This window comes from Mus musculus, chromosome 1, assembly GCF_000001635.26.
Source record: "Mus musculus strain C57BL/6J chromosome 1, GRCm38.p6 C57BL/6J".
Lineage (NCBI taxonomy): Eukaryota > Metazoa > Chordata > Mammalia > Rodentia > Muridae > Mus > Mus musculus.
In genome coordinates, this window is record NC_000067.6 from 134,926,839 (window position 1) to 134,948,508 (window position 21,670).

Sequence of the window (21,670 nt, forward strand, 5' to 3'; positions counted from 1 at the left end):
CTCTTTTATTTTTAGCTGCTGCCCTAATAACTCTGACCTTGAATTACTGAGTTGCTGTGATTTGAATGTAATGTCCCTCACAGGGCGTGTGAACACTTGGTCCCAGGTGGTGAAGCTGCTTTGGGGGGCACAATCCCTTAGGATATGAAGCCTAGGGAAATAGGCTCCTGGGAATTCAGGTCTTCATATATGCTCTCCCTGGCAAGTTCTTTCCTGACTACAAATAACACACGGACACAAGCTGCCCAGCTGCCATCTCTCTCCTCCATGATTGATTGCCTCTCTTCAAACTGTGAGCCAAACTAAACCTCTCCTCCTTTAATTTGCATCTGGCCTGGAATTTGGTCACAATGATGAGAAAAGTAATACATTTGTCTGTGAAATAGTCAAAAGAAATGACAAAGGCAAACAATTTTAATATACTATATATTAACAGATACATAAAAGGATTTGGGATAAATATCTCTTGGACCATCCCTACAATCCATAGAAAGTAAAATAAAACACTGGCTTTCCCCGTTTGAAGTCTTTAAGCTAGTTTGAAGGACAGAGTGGAATTATGTCAGTAGTTGCAGGTAGTTGTCCATTACCTTAGGTCAAATACAGATGGACACACAGTTCTAACTAAAGATCAATACACAGCTACCCATCTGGAAAGGACCACTGCATGAGTCCAGGCATAGGCCACAGGAAGATGCTAAAAGAGGATAACACAAGCCTCCTCACAGCTCATCAAAGCTACCACAACACTCACGCACACAATACTCAGACAGTCTACACTAGGTCAAACTGAATGACCCTTCTTCTTTTCTATGAAAGTAAGATTAGTGATTACTAGGGATTTCTGTCCCCACTACAGTTCAGGCGGAAAAATGAAGGCATTGTTTTTCTCTTCTTTCATCATATTTTTTTTGAAGTCTTGCTATATAGCCCAGCCTGGTTTCACATTTACGATCTTCCTGCTTCAGCCACTCTACAGAATTATTATTCTTATACTGAATAACTAACAAATAACTGAGAACCTCTGACAATTTTAATAACCTTATATGTATATATTTTTGTACATATATGTGAATAAGTACATATAATATTTACATTAATATAAGGGATAAAAACATACATATAAACATGGAATAACTAATATATGTACCATCATTAAGAGAGGGTACCTATAAGAATATAGCTAGACATTGGTTAAGCAAGTGATTCTTTTTTTTAAGATTTATTGTATATTTATGTATGTTAGTAGACTATTGCTGTCTTCAGACACACCAGAAGACATCGGATCCCATTACAGATGGTTGTGAACCACCATGTGGTTGCTGGGAATTGAACTCAGGACCTCTGGAAGAGTAGTCAGTGCTCTTAACCACTGATCCACCTCTCCAGCTCCAAGTGATTCTTTTATATGCTGCTATCAACACAATCTAGTTACCCCAACAACCACACAAAGCCTTAATAAAGATGGGGCTTTCAAAAACTATACCATAGATACTTGGTATTTTTAATTTTTTTATTTTATGTGTATAGGGGTTTTTTTCTACATGTCTATCTGTGCATCATGGGCATGCCTGGTACCCACAGAGGCCAGAAGACAGTGAGGGTGTCAGATCCCCTGGAACTGGAATTATGGATGGGTCTGAGCCAACTATGTGAATACTATGAACCAAACTCCAACCCACCTCAAAGAACAACAAATTTCTCAACCACTGAGTTTACTCTCCAGCTCCAATATTTGATATCTTAAGTTTTTTAGCATGTTAGAACAGAATATGACTCAAATAGGAAGAATTTATTTTGAGAAATTAAAAGGTCTTCAAAGGGATGCATTCAAGCTCAGGAAAATTAACTATGAGGATGTAAAGGAAATGTCTTGGAATAAGCCATTAACCAAAGCAGGCTACAGAAGAGAGAGAGAAGCCTTCTACTGACAGTGAAAAAGAATAGAGTGAGCTGAAAACTAAAGCTTCAAGCTTGGCTCTCAGCAGAGGAAATGGGTAAGGCCTGAATAGTCACTCTAAAGCGGAGAGGAACAAAGTGCAAGAATCTGAACCACATTCATAGAAATTATTTGAAACACATTTTCCTCTTTATACATTTGTCATATCCAAAATATATGACAAATACCTACACTGGGGCAATAGTAACTCTGGTCTGGAAGCACTCTAAGGTTAAAAGTCAGTCTAAGGCAGTAGAACTCTAAGGTTAGAGACAACTAAGTCCCAGAAGTACTTGCTGCTCAATCATAAAGGCCTGAGTAAAAAGCCATGTACAGCAGTACAAACTTCTAGTCCAATTCTGGAGTGTCGCCTGTGTGGCAAGCTCCAGGCCCAACACGAGACCGTGCTCTAGTTTGCTTAGGGAAGGAAAGGGTTTATTTCAATGTATACTTCCAGGTAACAGTCCATCATTGAGCGAAGTCATCTCAAGCAGAAACCACAAGGAACACTACTTACTGACTGCTTAGGGATGGTTCCACCCACAGTAGGCTGAGTCCTCCTTCTACACCAATCAATCAAGACAATGTCTCACAGACCTGGCCACAGGCCAATCTGATGTGGGCAATTCTTCAGTTGAAGTACCCTCTTCTAAAGTGACTCTAGGTGTATCAAGGAGACAAAAAACTAACCAGGACAGATTCTGTCCCCCAAAAAGCAAGATGATTGGAGCCTAAGGAATGACACCCAAGGTTAATACCTGGTTTCCACATGAATGCACATGTAAATGCACAAATGGAACGTCTCACTTTCTAAGTTTTCGTTCTGCTTATCATACAAGCATGTTTATTGAAAAAGATATGATAGACAGCTCATGCAGCACAAAGGTTCTACGTTTCTAAATCTCAATTCTCATTGATTAGTTGGAAAGAATTTTTAAATTCATGAGTTTAGATGACAGTTTGGAGACCTGGTCTAAAAGTTTTCCCTGTGTTCAAAATGTAACATCTTTTCTTGAGGCAAATTCTGTATCTCAAACACAGTATGTAGCTAAGGGTGGCCTCGAACTCCTAATCTTCCTACATACACCTCCCTACTGCTGCAATTACAGACTCGTGTCCCCAGGTCCACCTAATACCTCTTATTTTGGTGGTAACATCCAAAATCAGGAATTACAACTTAGGCAATAATCACAACCAGAGGCCAAGTCTGTGGCACTGGTTACCAGCAAGGGCCATGGAGATGCCCAATGGTCTGTGCTGAAGCCTGAAGCCACATACATTAAACCATGCTGCAGGGGTTGGGGGAATACTGATGCATATGGCCGCCACCCGAGACTACGGTGATGCAGACATCACCATGCTTGCTACCGCTGAAGGCCAGTATGGGTCCATGGTCCTACTGTAGCCTGGGTCTATGTTGATATCTGTGGTCTGAGTTACCACTGAAGGGCATATGAAAACCCACAGTCTGTGGTACAGCCACACTCAACATCCCTATGCCATGCTGCTGCCAGGGCTATATGGATCTGTTGGGAGCTGACTCTCAGCAGAAAGCAGATATCATCACTGCAGCCATCTCAGGCTATTTACTTACAGGTGGTACTTTTCCACCCTGACAAGAGACTTGTTTTCCTAACATTATGTTTTTGCAAGAAGCCCACCACAGCTGAACACACTCTGATAACATCTTGTTTTTCTCTTATACATCCTGGACCTGTGGTTAAGGGTCTCCAGCTGCACTCTTCAGTGTGTGCATATAAATCCATAGTTGCCTTTCAATAAACGAGACTTGAGACGATAGCCTGTGTTGTTTCCATTCTTCGCATCTCTTGCCCGTCAGTCCCCACTCTCTCTCTTGCAGACCCCGTTGACTAACCCATGGACTGGGTCATGGATCTAAGTAACCTATACTGCCACCTAAGGGCCAAGATGATATCTGGGTCCACGCTGCTGTGGAGGACCAAGGGTCTGTGACCCTAACTGGATCTATGTCCATGTTCCAAGTTACCACCAAAGGCCATGCAGAGGTTTGTGGTCTGTGCTGCCACCTGAAGCCAGGTGGATATCTATAGGCCATGCTGCCACCTGGGGGCCACATTGAAATAAGTGGCCTGTGCTGACACCTAGAGCCATGTTGATATCCAGGGTCCAGGCAGCCTCCAAGGATCTTGTCTGGAGTTCTACTGCAGCAGGGGCCATATCTGAGATCCTGCTATGAAGGGTAAGGAGGCTCCTTTTGCAGTGCTATGGATGACTGGAGATGCACAGTTGAGAGGGAGGCATGGAAGGCCTCTGTGACAACCCAGCCTGCAGCTACCTCCCCTCACAGTAACAACCTAGACAGGAAGCCACTGAAGAGAACTCTTTAGGAGAGTGACGGGGATGCTGAAGAGCAGCCTCCACAATCAATGGCTTCTGGTGGAGGGGCAGTAGGGTAAAGACACTGAGAGTTTGGACATGCTCTGTTGAGTATCCAGACCGCACAAAGTGGACTTGTTTTGGTTTTTCTCTTTGCCTTTTTGTTTGTTTTTCCTTTTTTATTAGTTTATTTTTTACTTCTAGGGGATGGTGATCACAAGGGGGAAGACAGGGAAGAACTGGCAAGAGACTGTGATAGGGGTGTATGATGTGAAACTCCCAGAGTCAAAACTCCTATGTGGGGGAAAAAAATAACAAAATAAATAAGCATTTCTTCCCCAAGTTCCTTTTGGTCATGGCCTGTCATCAGTGCAACAGACCACCTAACTTAAACAATTGCCATTTTACCAAGTATAGTGAAGAACAGGGACCATGTGAAGGGTGGAGGCAAAGGGTCATCATTTCTGCCCCGTCTGCTGATATCCCCATCTATGTAATGGATGTGAAGCACAAGACTCACGCAAGACTGTCTGCAATGTTTCATGTACCAGCAACTGCTTACCCCCCAGAGCCACGGTCATCCATGACAATTTCAGTATTACTAAAGGATCCATGACAACAGTCCATGCCATCACTGCCACCTAGAAGATGGTGGAAAGCCCTTGAGGGAAACTGCAAGAACGTGAGAGGGAAAGAGTGGCCCCTGGCTGCTGGGGAGTCCTTGCCCCAACACACTGAGCATCTCCCTTCAGTTTCCATCCCAGAACTCTAATCTACAGCTAATCAGACTTTACATACAAAGGGGTAGCCAGCCATTCAGGAAAAGCTGTTAGCTATGTGCTAGTCTTCTTCCCACTGAGAAACATAGGTGATGAATAAGGCAGTCCAATGAAGCCTTAAATCTAAACCCAAAGCCAATTCCTTTGTGTAATCAGTTATTTATAGGTTTTGTATGTCTATTTTAGGCATGAATGCACATTCTAGTTCTGTAAAACATGACATTGCTCGTTATCTAGAATAGTGCCTGGTAGGTATTCATTGCTCAGTAAACACACATAAAGAAACTGAACTAATAACAAGTTAGACTATTGAAACAATTCTTTTTCCTTAGCATTCAGGATATACAAACTAATTCCTCAGCTACCCCCAGCCTCTCGTCACTTCTTTGGTTGTTTTTTTTTTTTCCTTATTTTAAATATATAAATTCACCAAAGGTCGGTCTTCTGTTTTCTGCTCTTTCTAGTGCTGAAAATGTTCACCTTACAGAACCTCGCTGAACTGATTCACGCATCCACATGGTACACTGAGGGGAAAAAATGAGTGAGAAAGAATTCCTGCCATCAGAGACTCAGACTGGCATGGGCAAAGTCAAGTATGAAATTCTGTAAGACAGTATCATGTGTACTTGCTGACCTAGCAGCAAGAACAATATGCTATGAGAAGGAAGACCTTCGGGCAGGATAGACGTCACAGAAAAAGTGAAACCCGAGCCTCACGGGATTAGGCAGAGTTACTAAGTACTGAGCACAGAGGGATGGTCCAGGCACAGAAGGCAGCACAAAGAGTGCCCGAGCAGCAACCAAGGAGGGTGTGGACACGGCTGGAGGAGAGGAGAGAAACTAGTTGGAGGCTCAAAAGAGTTCTGGTGCCCTGAAGGAGTCAGTCTTTGACTCTGCGTGACACTGGTGTCAACAAGCAGAGCCAAAATAACCTAGGATGTCAGGCGCAAATGCAAAAGCCCCAACTCCCCTCTGCATCTGCTAAGTTAAGTTTCCAGATCTAGACCCTGGCACCTATACTTTAATAAGAATTCTGGGTTGGTGCCATGGCTCAGAAAGTTACTTCTAAACCTGACAACCTTAGTTTTATGCCCAGGATCCACATGGTGAAGGAAAAGAACCACTCCCATGAACTATCATCTAACTTCATACATGCCCAAGGCAGCATGTACCATACTACCATCAACACACCCAAACACACACACACACTGGGTATTGCTAAATTGAGAACCATGCCTTCACCACATAAAGCTTTGGGAGACTATTTTAGATCTAAACTATGACAGGGAACAAATTTCAGTTTTCATCAGCAGTCCCAAATTTAGAAAAATAGAGGATTCCTAATGCTACCCAGACCTTCTGAATCAAGCACTCAGAGGGCGAAGGCTCAAGGGTTTATGGTCAGCACGTGGCCCCATTCACCCAGATGGTTTCTATGCAGTTATTCAGGAATCAACCCTAGAACTGTCAAATGCCTCGAATGAGAATGGCTAATGGTATTTTTTCAAGAAGAAAATACAGATAGAAGAGCAATTAGATTGTGATAAGAATGGTTTTGCTCTGGAAATATGAGTACCAAGATAAACCAAACAGGAAGGACATCTGGATCGAGATGTCTTGTATGCAGCTAGAAAATCCTTCTGGGGCAGGCAAAGCATCAGCCTAGAAAGGTCAAGGGCAAAGGACCTGGGCATCATTAGTACACAAAAGACAGATGAGGTCATGGAGTGAGTATGGTTACAAATGAAGAAAGGATGGAAGTGAGATTGCAGACGGAATCTAGGGGAAGGGAGCCATGGGACTGGAGTAGAAGACACAGCAGTAGGTTGATGCACAGGGTATGAGTGCGATCTAAAAAACAAAGCTTTGCTTTGCAAACCAAAGGATAAAATAAAGGGCAAAGGTCAAGAAAATCGTACAAAGTAACCCGAAGGATAAGGAACAGTTTCCATAAAATGGCAGGAAAGCAGAATGGGGAGGGTGTGCCACTCAAAGATGAGGAGAAAAATCAGTACATCAGTAGTTTCAAAGAGAGGTGAAGCTAAGAGAAGGTTCTGGCAGCTATTTTTAATTTTTAAAGGATAAACATTAGGGCTAGAGCTATAGCCTCAGTCATAGAACCTAACATGCATATGGCCGTGGGTTCAATGCCCAGCACTAACCAAACAACAACAAAGAAGTGACTAGAGACACTTTAACATCAGAAGGAGAAGGCAGGGCACAAGAGGCAGAAATCAAGAACCATTGGTTTGGTGTTCTGAGAACAGTGGTGCCAGCATAGAGAGAGGAAGAAATGAGGAATGGTATCACAGACAGTCTGAGCGTCAGAGGACAATTACTGAATATCTTTGGGGAGAAGGAAATAGGCAGAAGTAGATGACTAAGTCAGCTGGTGATTAAGTCAGCTGTTAATAGGAGAGAAAGTGAGCATGGTTGGAAGCGTAAAAGTGAGTAACAGAGCCAACAAGGATTATCACAACCTTAGTTGTCAAGAAAATTCAATGAGATTTTATTTTATTTTATTTTATTTTATTTTATTTTATGAAACACGTGTAAGTACTTGCTTTGTGCCAGACAGTGTTCTGAGCACTTCACACACATTAACTCAGTTACCGCTCATAAGCACGGCATCGTTTTGGAGTTATTGCCCTCACTTCAACTGCAAGGAAACTAGAGCACAAGGAGGTTAGGCGAACGGCCCAAACACCCAAGTAGTAGAATCAGGAGTCACGTCAAGCGCCACAGCCTGGGCCTGTGCTTCCAACCACTTTACTGTGCTGCCCCTTCAATACAAGAGTCACTGTATGTGCTATAAATAAAGAATACTGTGCGTCTTTATCTTGCACTACTCAGAAGCTTAGAACAGTAGGATTGGCAATAGAGGAATAAACTTTACAAACTCAGTGAAGATGCTGGAGGGATGACTTGGTGATTAGAAACACTTGCTGCTCCTCCAGAGGACCTGAGTTCAACTCCCAGTTCCCAGGTCTGGTGGCTCACAACCACCATTACCTCCAGAGAGCCTGGTAATCCGACACACTCTTCTGGCCTCCGTGGGCATCCACACATGAGTGGCATACATTCACACAGCTGTGTTGATATGGGAGGGCCCAGCTCACTGTGGGCAGTGCTGGCCCACTCTGGGCTGCCCATCCTGGGTGCTATGGGAAAGCGTGCGAACGTGCCGGGAGCACACCAGTAAGCAATATTCTTCCATGATCTCTGCGTCGGTTCCTGCCCTGACTTCCCTGGATGATGAACTACAAGCTGTAAGATAAATAAACACTTTCCTCCCCAAGTTGTTTTGGTCACCACAACCCTATGGCCTATAAGAAAACAATGGAAGCCCTAGTGAAGAAACTCTTTAAAAACTCGATGATGTTTCGAGTACTTCTAAAAGGCTATCTTGTGATGCCTGAGGATCCAGCTGATTCTTATTTCCTCTCTGCAAGCGCTCAAAAACTTGCCTTGAACTGGTGATCTTCATGCCTCCACATGTTTTGATGCTAGAACCAGGAGGCATTTAGCTACCTTGCTGCAGTTGGCTGACTGACTTCAAAACCAAGTATTTGATCTGCACTCTAATTGTTCACATTTATTAACAGTTTGATTATCTCATAATTTTACCTCAGGGTATAAATGCATAAAAGTAAGCTTTTTTCCTTCCGCTATCCCAGCCCCCTTGCTTGCCTTCCTACTGTGCTCACACTAGAGTGTAGCCTGAGAGCAACATGAAAAGGACTGTCCTCTTATCCCTGGCATAGCAGCTGGTCATTCTACTTGATTTTGTGCTAGGAAATGGATCTAGTTTCTAATGCCTGCTACACCCCAGCCTTCCAGCTACACATCTTATCTCTCTTCCTCTAGTCAATGCACCCAACATAATAATAGCAAACAAATCCTTTAAAAACACTACTCGTTACATGTTACTTCACTGCTCCAAAATGTTCATTCAGTAACTTTACTCAAACATTTTTTAAGATGACCAATCTGCCGGGAACTGGGATTTTCCAACTGAAAATAAATTCTAGCTCTTGAGAACAGTTACATTAATTTGTCACCTGATCTCTTGTTCCATGTAATTTTGTCTTGTTATAATTCCTATTTTGTTTTGTTTTGTTTTGTTTTGTTTCAAGACAGGGTTTCTCTGTACAGCCCTGGCTGTCCTGGAACTCACTCTGTAGAGCAGGCTGGCCTCAGAAATCCGCCTGCCTCTGCCTCCCACCTGCTGGGATTAAAGGCCTGTGCCACCACTGCTTGGCTTGTTATAATTCCTTTTTTTGTTGGGTTTTTTTTTTTTTTGGTTTTTTTTTTTGGATTTTCGAGACAGGTTTTCTCTGTATTGCTCTGGCTGTCCTGGAACTCACTTTGTAGACCAGGCTGGCCTTGAACTCAGAAATCCACCTGCCTCTGCCTCCTGATTAAATCCCTCTGCTGAGATTAAAGGTGTGCGCCACCACACCCGTTTTTTTTTTCTTTTGTTATAATTCCTAAAGGAAGATGTTCACTTTTTTGAATGCACCAAGCCCTAAGCTATACTACAGTTTGTCCTATCCTTGTTACCGTTCCCACATTCCTAGCAAGCCATTCAGTTTCTATTTTCAGATTGCACGCACCTGATTCCAAAGCTGCAACACCTGACACACAGCAAGCTGGCTTAAATCCGAGACAGCTTTCAACATCAGAGGCTGGTGTCCCTCACAGCTGCACTCCTGACACTAACACACTCCCAAAGAAAGCCAAGGATGTAAACTCTTCAATATTATTACCAACGTTTTTACTTGGCTTATGCTCACCTAAGTTCTCTTGGTCTTTAAAAAGCATAGGAACATGCTATCAAACGTGTAATTTCCAGTATGCTCCAGCTAACCAAAGTTTAGCCTATAGAATCTGAAACAAGAATCAATGCTAAGAGTGGCCTTACAGTACACCCACTTCATTCCAACACTCACTTGGGGAACCAAAAGCAAGTGAATCTCTGAGTTCAAAGCCAACATGATCTACAAAGCAAGTTCCAGGCCAGCCAAAATTACATGGTGAGACCCTATTTCAAAAATAAAAATAAAAGACACAACCAAATAAAAAACCCAATTACTATGAAAAAATTCAAATAATTTGAAGCAAAAGAAATTACAAGAATATAATATAAATGCAGTTTCCAAACTAATTATTCTCATAGTGAATTCCAGGCCTAATCTCAATACAAATAAATGCCAATAATTTTTCTTTAGCTAGCATAGAGGGCCACAGCCATAATCCTACCACTTGGAAGACTGTGGCAGGAAGACTGCCAAAATCTCAACCAGTCTGGGACACATTGTAATTCCATGACACTCAAATCTCAAAATAATTTAGAGATTAACCTGGACTGCAATATGAGAGAGACCCAGTCTCAAAAAAGAAAAAAATTAAAACTAGGGGCTTTTCAACAAATGACATTGGGAAAGATGTATGGTCACATTAAAAAAAATGAAGGTTTGTCCCCTACCTCATACCATACATAAATCAACTCAAAGACTTAAAGATCTAGGAGCTGGTGAGATGGCTCAGTGGGTAAGAGCACCCGACTGCTCTTCCGAAGGTCCGAAGTTCAAATCCCAGCAACCACATGGTGGCTCACAACCATCTGTAATGAGATCTGATACCCTCTTCTGGTGCATCTGAAGACAGCTACAATGTACTTACATGTAATAAATAAATAAATAAATCTTAAAAAAAAAAAAAAGACTTAAAGATCTAAACTATGCAACTTTGGGGGGATGGGGAAATGGGGAACACAACTGTACATCTTCAAGACCTTGGATTATTTCTTATATTTATTTTATTATTTAACATGTGTGGGTGTTTTGTCTCCATGTGTGTACATGTAACCCATGTGTGCCTGGGGCCTGGAAAGGTCAGAGTGTCGGACCCCCTGGAGCTGAGTGACAGATGTTATGAGCTGCCATAACAGCCATGTGGTTGCTGGGACTCTTACCCAAGTCCTCTGCAAGGGCAGCCAGTGCTCTTAAACACTGTGCTAACTTTCCAGCACTTGGGCTATTTCTTAAATAAATGACTATAAAAGCACAGGCATGGTCAGAAGTGATAGCTCAAATAGGTAAGAGCAACGCCAAGTGTCCCACAAATGCCTTTAAGTTGAGCTCTAAGGGAGGTGTTCCTAAGATCTCTTCCTTAAGGGGGACATAAATAAGGTCTACCCTTCTACCAAGGTCCCAACAACAGACTGAGGCACAGTTCCACCATAGTTCACTCAGGAGAACCAAATTGCTTATTAGGCTTTCTGAGCACTGGTGAGCAGTGTGGGTGAGTCTTCCTGAAAAGACAACACCACAAAGTCTTTACCCAGAATGGATGATGGCTCTCCCATAGCCTCATAGATGGAAACTCTAGTCCCTCCCAGAGGCCATGTGCAATCAGGGCAGAGTTGCATACAACAGGTGATAGGAGCAACTGGCTGCTCAGGTGAGGGTCTGGTGACTCTCTCTGCTCTTCTGTGAGGAAACATAAACAGTCAACAAGCTCAGCTGGGATGATCTTTTGCAAGACTCCCACAGCTGAATTCACCAAGACAGCAGCTGTTCAGCTCAGAGATAGTCACAGACAACAGGAGCCAACACCCTCTTCTGGCCTCTGTACACGTGTGTACACATGTGCACACACATGCACATATACTCACAGATATATAAACACAAAGCCTAGGTGTGAAAAAGTATGCAAATTCATGATCATCATCAAAATTTTAAATTTTAGAGAAAAGTTTTTTAAAACGTCACAGATAATCAATGCTAGTATCTTACTGGAAAATCCAGGATTTAACCAGGCATGGTAGCGACTCGTGCCTGCAATCCTTGCAGCACACAGAAGTCTAAGGTGGAAGAATTGACTCTAGTTCGAGGTCAGCCTGGTCTACATGATGAGCTTCAGGCCAGCCAGGGCTACACAGAGACCCTACCACAGAACAAACGTAACCAGAGCCCAGGGTTTGATAAGATGGTAGGCAGCATAGCTCAGGCCAGCCTTGGCCTGTGAGCTTACTCTCCCATTCTTCTCAAGAGTTGGAGTTTACAAACAAGGGCCAAGGGGCAGCTAATTATCAGAAACAGCTGTACTAAAATAATCACGGACTGATTAGAAACCATAATAACAGAAATTTTATTCAGAACATCAAAAAAATAAACAGATTTCTTGTTTAGAGAATATAGTTATACAAACAACAGAGGGAGCCGGCTGAGGTAGGTGTGCAAGAACTTTCTGACCTGTCTTTAAAATGTTTTTTTAAGTCTAAAATCATTCCAAAAGTGTTTGTTAAAATAATAAGAACTATAAGAACATGAAAAAATATAAGGTACATACAGGGGAAATACTTGTAGTACAAGGACTCATACCCAGAGGACGTGTGCAAATCAGGCTGGGGAGATGGCCCAGTCAGTAAAACATGAGAACCTCAGCTCAACCCCAAGAATTCACATCTTAAAAGGCAGGTGTGGTGCCAGCCAACATGCACACACAACACACACACATGCACACATACACGCATGCACACACACATACACAACACACACACATGCACACACATACACACATGCACACACATACACACATGCACACACACACATACACAACACACACACATGCACACACACACACCACACACATATGCACACATGCACACACACACATGCACACATACACACCACACACACATGCACGCACGCACACCACACACACACAACTGCATACTCATAATCCCAGTGCTGGATAGGTGGTGGAGATGGGTGGATCCCTGGGGCTTGATTGCCAGCCAGCCTAGTTACTCACTGAGTACCAGACCAGAAAGAAATTACAACTCAAAACAAACTACAACAATGGCACCCGAGGAACATCACTGAGGTTGTCTCTGGCCTCCACACGCGTATATATACATGTGCAAATATACATACAAACAATGCCAAAAACAATCAAAAGATTTAAATATTTAATGCACAAAAGACCTAAATAAGACATGACAACAGCACACATGTGCACACTCATACTCCCTCTTGGTGACGAATATACTCTAAAGTTCATGATGTCACTCATCATTGAAAAAGAATAAAGTTAAGGGGTTGGGGATTTTGCTCAGTGGTAGAGCGCTTGCCTAGCAAGCCCAAGGCCCTGGGTTCGGTCCTCAGCTCCGGAAAAAAAAAAAAAAAAGGAAAAAAAAAAAGAATAAAGTTAGAATGAAAAGCCAGCCATGGCACTGTATGCCTGTAACCCCAACACCTGGGAGGAGAAGGCAGGAGTGAGAGCAGCAGCAGTTCTAGGTCATTCCTGGATTGCATATCAAGTTCAAGGTCAGCCTGGGCACAGGGAATCTTGATGAGAGGTCCAGTGGGTATGGGCAGCTCCTTGAGGTTTGCAGCCCACATGGCCTCCTTCCTGGGCTTTATCTCTGTTGCTATACACAGCTTTCTTCTGCAGATGATCCACCCTGCTGGCACCTCTAACATCCTAGGGGCCTCTCTGTGTCTTTGATAACACCCTCACAACCTCATACACTGCCCTCCTGGGGACTACCTACCTGGGAGAAAGGTTTTCTTTTTCTTCACCGAAGACTCAGTATTTCCTGAGCATTCCCCTTCTCCATTTACACCAATCAGCCAACGCCCACTGATGGGGTCATGAGCTCCCATCAACTGGATGCATCACCACCTCAGCAGAGATAAAGGACAGGAGCCTTGCTGTCCCTGGTGTACTTTATCTGGGTTTGGGTCTTGATGTATCCTTTTTGTAAAAAGAATTAATTCCCTTGCTGAGCTATTTTCACTTTATTTGTGTGTTCCTTTGTTCTACATCAAAATTATTCTCGTTTCTAGCATAACTACAAGCCATTCCAACCTTGCCACACAGTACCTTGGCTTCCTACAGCTTTCTTTGAAATATGGATAAAGTTCCCACAATCCTACAACCACCGAATTCTAAATACCTGCAAAATCAGCAACATGTACACAGGGTCAGCCTCTAAGAAGTAGCCACAGCCCTTGGAGCACAGCTACAGCCCCTGGAGCACAGTGGCAGCCCTTGGTGTGCAGGGGCAGCAACCTGGATGGCTTAACATAAACAAACACTTCTTTGATGGCTATGAGCAAGCAGGGAGCCCAAGAGCTCTTTTTCCAAAGCAAACTGTTCCAAGTGAGTTGCACCCCTCACAGCTTTGAATTTACTGTAGGAGGGGAATTCAGCCAAGCCCTGAAATACCTGTTAGACATCTTTCCGACTGTCCTGGCACAAAGCACTTAACTTCTTTTTAATGGCCCCAATCTCTTCGGTGACCACTTTCCTCAGCCCCACGTTAACAACCTCCATTAAGTAATCTTTGAGTTTTTCAAAACCGTTTGCTCTGCTCTTTGATCACATGTCTTACTATAGAACTAGCTAAAAGCAGCAACAATACAATACCCACGAGGCAGTCTAAATGATGAGCTAACTTGAATTAGACCATCACCTGTACGCTCATCTTTCAGCAGCCCTTACACAATAAAAATAAATGCTCTCTAGCCCTGTTCCCACACACAGTTCTCATTTGTACCTGAAATCTCGCAGGCAGAATTACCTTCTGCATCCCTATCACCATTCTGCCCCTAAACTACCAAAAAGAGGCTCCCATTAAGCTGCAGACGTAGATTAGTAGTTAAGAGCACCTCATGCCATACAAGGACATGAATTTGGTTCCTAGCACTGCTGCCGGCAGTTCACAACCGCTTGTAACTCCAATATCCGAGCTTTAACACCCTCTCTTGGCATCTGAGGCACTCACCCAGAAATAAAAATAAATCTTTAAAAGGAGGGAGGGCATCTCCAATTAAGTTACAGCATTGGACTTCTCTAGCCTGCATCTCCAAAGTTTTCCTAACTCTCCCATAAACCAGTGTCAAAGACTTCTTGAACCATATGGTCATGTAGTCATAGGGAAAACTCCTCTTCTCTGGGACCATTTTTCTCTATTCGACTTTTCATACCTGAAACCAAATACCTGACCAAACTTAAGAAAGGACATATTTACTTTGGCTCATGGTTTCAGGTGTGGTGGTCATCATAACAGAAAGAAGACAGCACAGCAAAGCAGCCTATAGCCATGAACAGGAGCAAAGTGAGTCAGGAGGAAGCGATACAAATATATATTTTATACTTTTTTTTTTAAGTTTTTTTTCTGTGTAGCTCTGGCTGTCCTGGAATTCACCCTATGCCTGCCTCTGCCTCCCAAGTGCTGTCAAGGCATGTGCCACCACATCCGGCTCTTTGTACTCTTATATGTGTAACAAAATTAAATGACCAAGTTCCTTTATTGCTCCCAGCAAAATGTCTACTTGCAAAAATGTTTATTCCTGCAATTTCTACTACTGTAAATAAGTCTAACTATGCCCAAAATTCCTTTTGATGAGCACAGAATTCAAAGACCACCTGTTAACTGACCAATAAAAATTGTATTTTAGGAGAAGAGAGATGGCTGCTCTTCCAGAGGTTCTGAGTTCAATTCCCAGCAACCACATGGTGGCTCACAACCATCTGTATTGGGATCTGACGCCCTCTAACAGCATGCACGGGTATGCAGATAGAGCACACAAACACATTAAATAAATAAGAACTGCAGACTGGAGTCTAGTACAGCTGCTACCAATCCCTTTCAGTCCCAGTCATTTAGAATTTGTTTTACATACAGTGAAAGGCCTTATCTCAAAGCAAAACAAAACGAAACAAATTAACCACTATAACCACTGCAGCTATCTATGTAATTACATTGTTTTTCTATTTAATTTGCTTAAATTCTTCCTTACTTTTTCTAACTCTAAGGTACATACATTTGTCATGAACATCATGATCTGCATCATCATTGACACACAGTGTTAGTAAGTGAACAATGAGAATATGTTAGAATCAGCTGCTACTCAGGCCACAATGCCTGCAGCAGTCCACACCCACAGATACCTGGAGACTCTGAGTCTCTAGCTAACAGACTGCCAGGTGCCAAGTTTCTTACCTGGGGAAGTGAGTTTACCTCAAAAGGAGTGTTGGTGGCCACACATCTAGCTCTGCTTCCTAGCCTCCTTCCTGGGACTCAGAAAACCTGGCTTCAGGCTTATTCTGTGAAACTGTGTTTATCCTTTGAAAGGAGTAAGAGGAGAGTGCTGACTCAGCAGCTAACAGCACTTAACACTCTTGGAGAGACACAGGCTCAGTTTCCAGCACCACATGATGGCTTACATTAATCAAGAACTCTAGTTCCAGGAGATCCAACATCCTCTCCGAAGAAACCACACAGGTACCTGGTGCACAGATATACTGGTGCACAGGCAAATATTCATATACATAAAATAAATAAATCTCTGTCGGGCATAATGGCATATGCTGTTGGTTAAAGGCCAGTCTGGTCAGCATGTGAGTTCTAGACCAGCCAAGGTTACACAGTGAGGAAAAAAAAAACATAAAAAAGAGACCCCATTTCTGCCCCACCGGTCCTGATTTCCTCTCTTGAGAGGCTCTGCCAAGTTGTCTGTCTCTGGTGCTGTGGCCTGAACTGTCTCTAGAGCTCCCACCATGCTGTTGTCTGTGTTGTTAATAACTCTTCTAATAAACACCCTGCTCCCAATAATTCATTTTAGTTTTTCTCTTGAACCCCCATCATTGACCTTCAATCCACCCATGTAAAATACAGTTTTCCATTTAATTTGCTTTGACATTCCCTTAAGTTTTTTGTTTTTTTTTTTTTTTTTTTTTTTTTTTTTTTTGGTTTTTGGTTTTTGGTTTTTCGAGACAGGGTTTCTCTGTGTCTCCCTGGCTGTCCTGGAACTCACTTTTTAGACCAGGCTGGCCTCGAACTCAGAAATCCGCCTGCCTCTGCCTCCCAAGTGCTGGGATTAAAGGCGTGCGCCACCATGCCCGGCTCCCTTAAGTTTTTAAACTCTAACATATGTATGCTTGTACGAATATCATCATCGTCAACATAGCCATGTAAGGAACATCATTAAGTGTTTCTAAGTGGAAAATGCATTTTGTCCTTTTATCTTTACACTTTTATTATTAGTGTGTATGTGTACCTGTATGCACATGTGTGAGCTCCTACAGAAGTGCACCTGCTACATACAGTACATATGTGCAGATCAGAGGACAGCTTGTGGGAGTGGGTTCTCTCCTTCTATTTTGTGGGTCTCAAGGATAAGATCACACTCAGGTCCTCGGGTTTGGCAGCAAGCATCTTTAGCTCCTGAGGCTTCTTGCTGGCTCTGTTTTATAACTCTTGGCTATTATTCCTGGTTTATTTATTGACTAATCACAGATGTTTATTAAATTGGTATCTTATTTTTAAATAACTTTTATCACAATTATGGAAAAAGATGCACAGGAAGGGACAGGCGCTGTGTGGGGCTGTGGGGCTGGGAGGGTGAGGTGCAGGAGAGAAAGCGAGAAAGAAGAACACTAAAGGCTGAAATGCAGAGGCCTGTGTGAGAAGCTTCCCCGAGTACACACATACACATATATAAAGGGTTTAAAATGGAGTCCCATATAATGGGGGGAGAAACTGCCCCTCCCCCAGGTACTAGTCACTATCAAATAAAAAGCCCAGAGCCAGATACGGGCTAATTTCAAATTGCTGACCTGTGGTGTCCTCTACATATACAAACATTACAGGCTACTGCCATCCACAATTAAATAAATATGAGAGAATTAATACTGCCATATACTGCTATGTGCTTTATTGTTATTGTCTGTGTGTATGGGATGAAGGTAGAGACTGGGAACCAAATCCAGAGCCTGTGCGTGCGAGGCTAATGCTCCACCACTGAGCCAGCAGAACCCCAGCCCCAGTGCTGCTGATTTCTTCAGGGTCCATTTAAGCTGCATAAGATTCATTCGTGATTGGTTGCCAGGAAGGAACTGGATTTAAAGTCTGCTCTGTAAGATGATGGAACCTATGTCTGGTACAGTTAACTGGGCCAAAATCTCATGTCTGGCTAGGTCATGGGCCCTAGAAAAGAACCCAGTACTATTGTTATTCTGCTAAATGGATGTAGTAATAAACTTCCCCCTAAATTCTTCTTTATACCAAAAGACTGGTGCATTTCTCAGCCATCATCAGTGAAGATTCTTTTTGCAGTAGACAGCAAATAATACAGAGGTTCACAAATGGTCAGTGCACAGAAAATGAGAGATTGTGGTGTGCTCGGCTCTAAATGTATCTGTATCACACTCCCTCCCCAACAAGAATCAGAGCCCATTACAGAAGAGGGGTCAGAAAGGCTAAGAACACAGGGAACAGTGGATGTCTGCTATGAGAAGGGCTTTGACAGACATGATAAAACAGTTGCACACATGAACTTACATGGGTAGGATTACATGCACATATTTGCACAAGATGGGGAGGGATGCTCAAGAAGTCCCATCAATAGCTTACGTGCATGCCACTGGCAGCTGATAGCCACTGAGAGAAGGTAGGTCATGGGCCCTGGGCTATGCTCCAGTAAACAGGCACACACCCATGCATACACAAGAAGCATCAAATGGACTTGATGAGTGTTAATCTAAAAGAAAGAACGCATATGAAATTGAGAGGGAAAAGTGCAAAGGCAGGGAGAAACTGTAGTAAAGTACATGGGTCAACATATATTACATGCATTTATAAATATTAAATAAATACTTCATAAGATAGAAAACATAATAAAGTTTTACAACTTCCAAATCCCCAATGTATCAGAGGAGAATTACCAATGTCATTTTCTTAGTCCTGATGGTATAAACCTTTAATCTCAACTACTTGGGAGGCTGAGACAAGGGACTGCAGATTCAATAGCTGCCTAGGATACAAAGTGAGTTCTAGGCTGACCTGAGCAACTTAGTGAGACCCTGTCTTAAAAGAAAATAAAAAGGAGGCCTGGGGGAGGCCTGGGGAGACAGCTCAGTGAAAGAGTGCTTGTGTAACACTCATAAAGCTTGAGGCTCGACCAGCAATGCTACTACTAAGTTATTTTCTATGTACACCATGACATAAACGGAGCAAATAGTCACAGTGGTGTATGCCTGTAACTCTAACACTTGGTAGGCTGGGGCACAAGTTCTAGACTACATAACAAGATACTGTTTTAACTGAAAAAAAAAGAAAAAAAGAAAAAAGGGAAAACATATCAAGAAGAAATCTGAATTTACTTTGTTCTGTTTTAATTTTTAAAATTACATTATTTGTATTCATGTGGGGAGCTGCTTATAACAGCACACATGTGGAGGTCAGAGGGCAACTGGTGAGAGCTGGTTCTTCTCATCCAAAGGTGAGTTGCATCTTTACCTGCTGAGCCATCTCACTAGCCCTGATTTGTTTCATAAAAAGTATTTCTGGACTAAAGAGATGGCCCAGCAGTTAAGAGCACTGACTGCTCTTCCAGAGGACCTGGGTTCAATTCCCAGACCACTCACATGGTGGCTCACAGCTGTCTGTAGCTCCTTGGGTTCCATCACCCTCATCTGGCCTCCAAAGGTCACAGACACACCTGTGGTGTGCAGATAATATACATTCAGGAGAAACGCCCATATACATCATTTTTTAATTATGTGGAAGAATTTAATTAATCATCATCTAGGCCTGGTTTGGTGGTACAGGCCTGTAATCCCAGGTACAGGGGAGGCTGAGAGAGGAAGATGGGAGAAGTTCTAGCCCTGTATAGGCTACAGAGTGACTTTAAGGCCAGCCTGGGCAACTTAACAAGACCCTGTCTCAAAATTTAAAAGTAAAAAAGGGCTATGGATATAGCACAGTGGTAGGATGTTCTCACAGGCATAAGGCCTATATTTAATAGGGCCTTATGCCTGTGAGATTCATGGGGGTGGGGAGGAATCTAAGGTCATTCAGATGTGGTGAGCAAGAATTGCAATACAGGTTTGAGCGGGGTAACCAAGAATTCAAGGCCAGCCTTGGCTATACAACAAAACCTTGTTTCAGAGAACATGATGGTACACACCTCTAATTCCAGCACTCAGGAGGCAGAAGCAGTAAGACCTCTGCATAGTAAGACGCTGTCTCAAATAGAAAAGAAAAGGAAAATCAGACTTTTAATTATTCAAATACAGGACCAGGTTACTCAGGAAGCTAAGGGGAGAGATCTCCTGAGTCCAGGAGTTCTAGGCCAGCCAATGCAATATAGAAAAGGCAGTCTCGAAAACAGAAGCCTCGAGCCTTGGTGATCCTGTCATGAAATGGGAACAGCACAGTGCTGAACAGGACAGTGTCCATTCGTGTATGGAAGCTGCTGTGCTCACACTTGCGGTCTGTTTCAGGGCCTGCTAAGCACCACACTTCCCGGCCACTGGCTGCATGCACTGCTGCAGCTCTGGAGCAGGGAAGCTGACCTCAACAGCTGGGCTGCAGCTAGGCCACTCTTCCCAATCACTGCCCAGTACCCGAGTGTCTGACACTGAGCTGAAGCCTTCTTCTACCCTCATCTTCCATGTTGTTTACTGTCAAGGGGCATCGGGCTCAATGTGTGTGTGTGTGGGGGGGGGGAGATGGGGGCGGGGGGGAATCAATATGAAGGAACTCATGAAACTGAAGCTTTGTCCACAGGACCCAAACAATCTGTTTGAGCATATTAAAATCCTATCTCATACTTTTGCCACCAACTTTAAAAACAAAAATCTTAAAAGTTACCAAGAAGCTAAAATTAAAAAAAGAAAAGAAAAGAAACAAACTACACTGCCTCCCATGAGATGGCTACACAAAAACAGGCACAGCTCACAAACCAAAAATGTCATTGTAAACTCCATTCAGTTAGAAAAGCAGCTTCGTCCTTAGCCTGCAGGGGCAGACGCCAGCCAACCCCACCTCCATAGGAACACTCCAAGTGTCGGCTTCATTTTCTGAGACGAGCCCATCGTTCGCCCACACTTGGGGAGGCAGTGCCTGTGCAGGAAGCCATTCACATAGCCAATCTGCATATTTTTTTCTGGGTTAAGACTTTTTTAAGTTTCTTTCATAATGGCCCAGGTGTCATGAAGCCAAGAAATCTTTTCTACGATTTATTTATTTTTATATGTATATTTTGTTTGCACAATGTCTGTTTGCACATGCAAGCCTGGTGTCCACAGTGGCAAGAAGAGGCTGCTGGAGCTCTTGGTATTGGAGTCACAGATGGTTGTGAGCCACCACATGGGTGCTGGGAACTGAATCTGGGGCCTTTGGAAGAGCAGTCAGTTCTGTCACCAGCTGAGACATCGCTCTAGCCCCAAGAAATCATATTGTTGAACTGGAATACTTCAGAATAGAACGAGCTTCAGGTAAGACAACACGACAGACTGAACGCAGGTTGGCGGTAGAGCACTGGGAAGCATACACAGGCCCCTGGCGAGGAGAGCAGTGACGAAAACAGGCGTGAAGAACAGCAGAGACTCTACCTCATCGCTGTCATCAGTGCATATTTACACACGAACATACATCCTGAACCCAACTCTTGGCAACACAACAAGCCTTTGCCACAGGTCATATGCTACATCTAAACTAGCTCCTTTATTTACAATCTCCACAAATTAAATTTTTCATATTTCTGAATGTGCATCATTAAGTGCCACGGCA

The 21,670-nt window shown here is 43.1% G+C and overlaps 1 protein-coding gene, 1 long non-coding RNA gene and 1 other non-coding gene across 10 annotated transcripts in view; all 3 read right to left on the reverse strand.

Annotated features, from left to right (window-relative positions):
- Ppp1r12b (protein phosphatase 1, regulatory subunit 12B) overlaps window positions 1-21,670 on the reverse strand; it is a 201,306-nt gene that overhangs the window by 172,181 nt on the left and 7,455 nt on the right. The gene's annotated exons all lie outside the window — the stretch shown is intronic.
- Gm51748 lies at window positions 9,553-20,606 on the reverse strand. The gene is made up of 2 exons (XR_003948727.1): window positions 20,064-20,606; window positions 9,553-18,635 (listed from the first exon to the last, which is right to left on the reverse strand). It is a non-coding gene; the product is annotated as a predicted gene, 51748 (long non-coding RNA).
- Window positions 19,396-19,461, reverse strand: Gm51265 (predicted gene, 51265). The gene has a single exon (NR_162775.1). It is a non-coding gene; the product is annotated as a predicted gene, 51265 (primary transcript).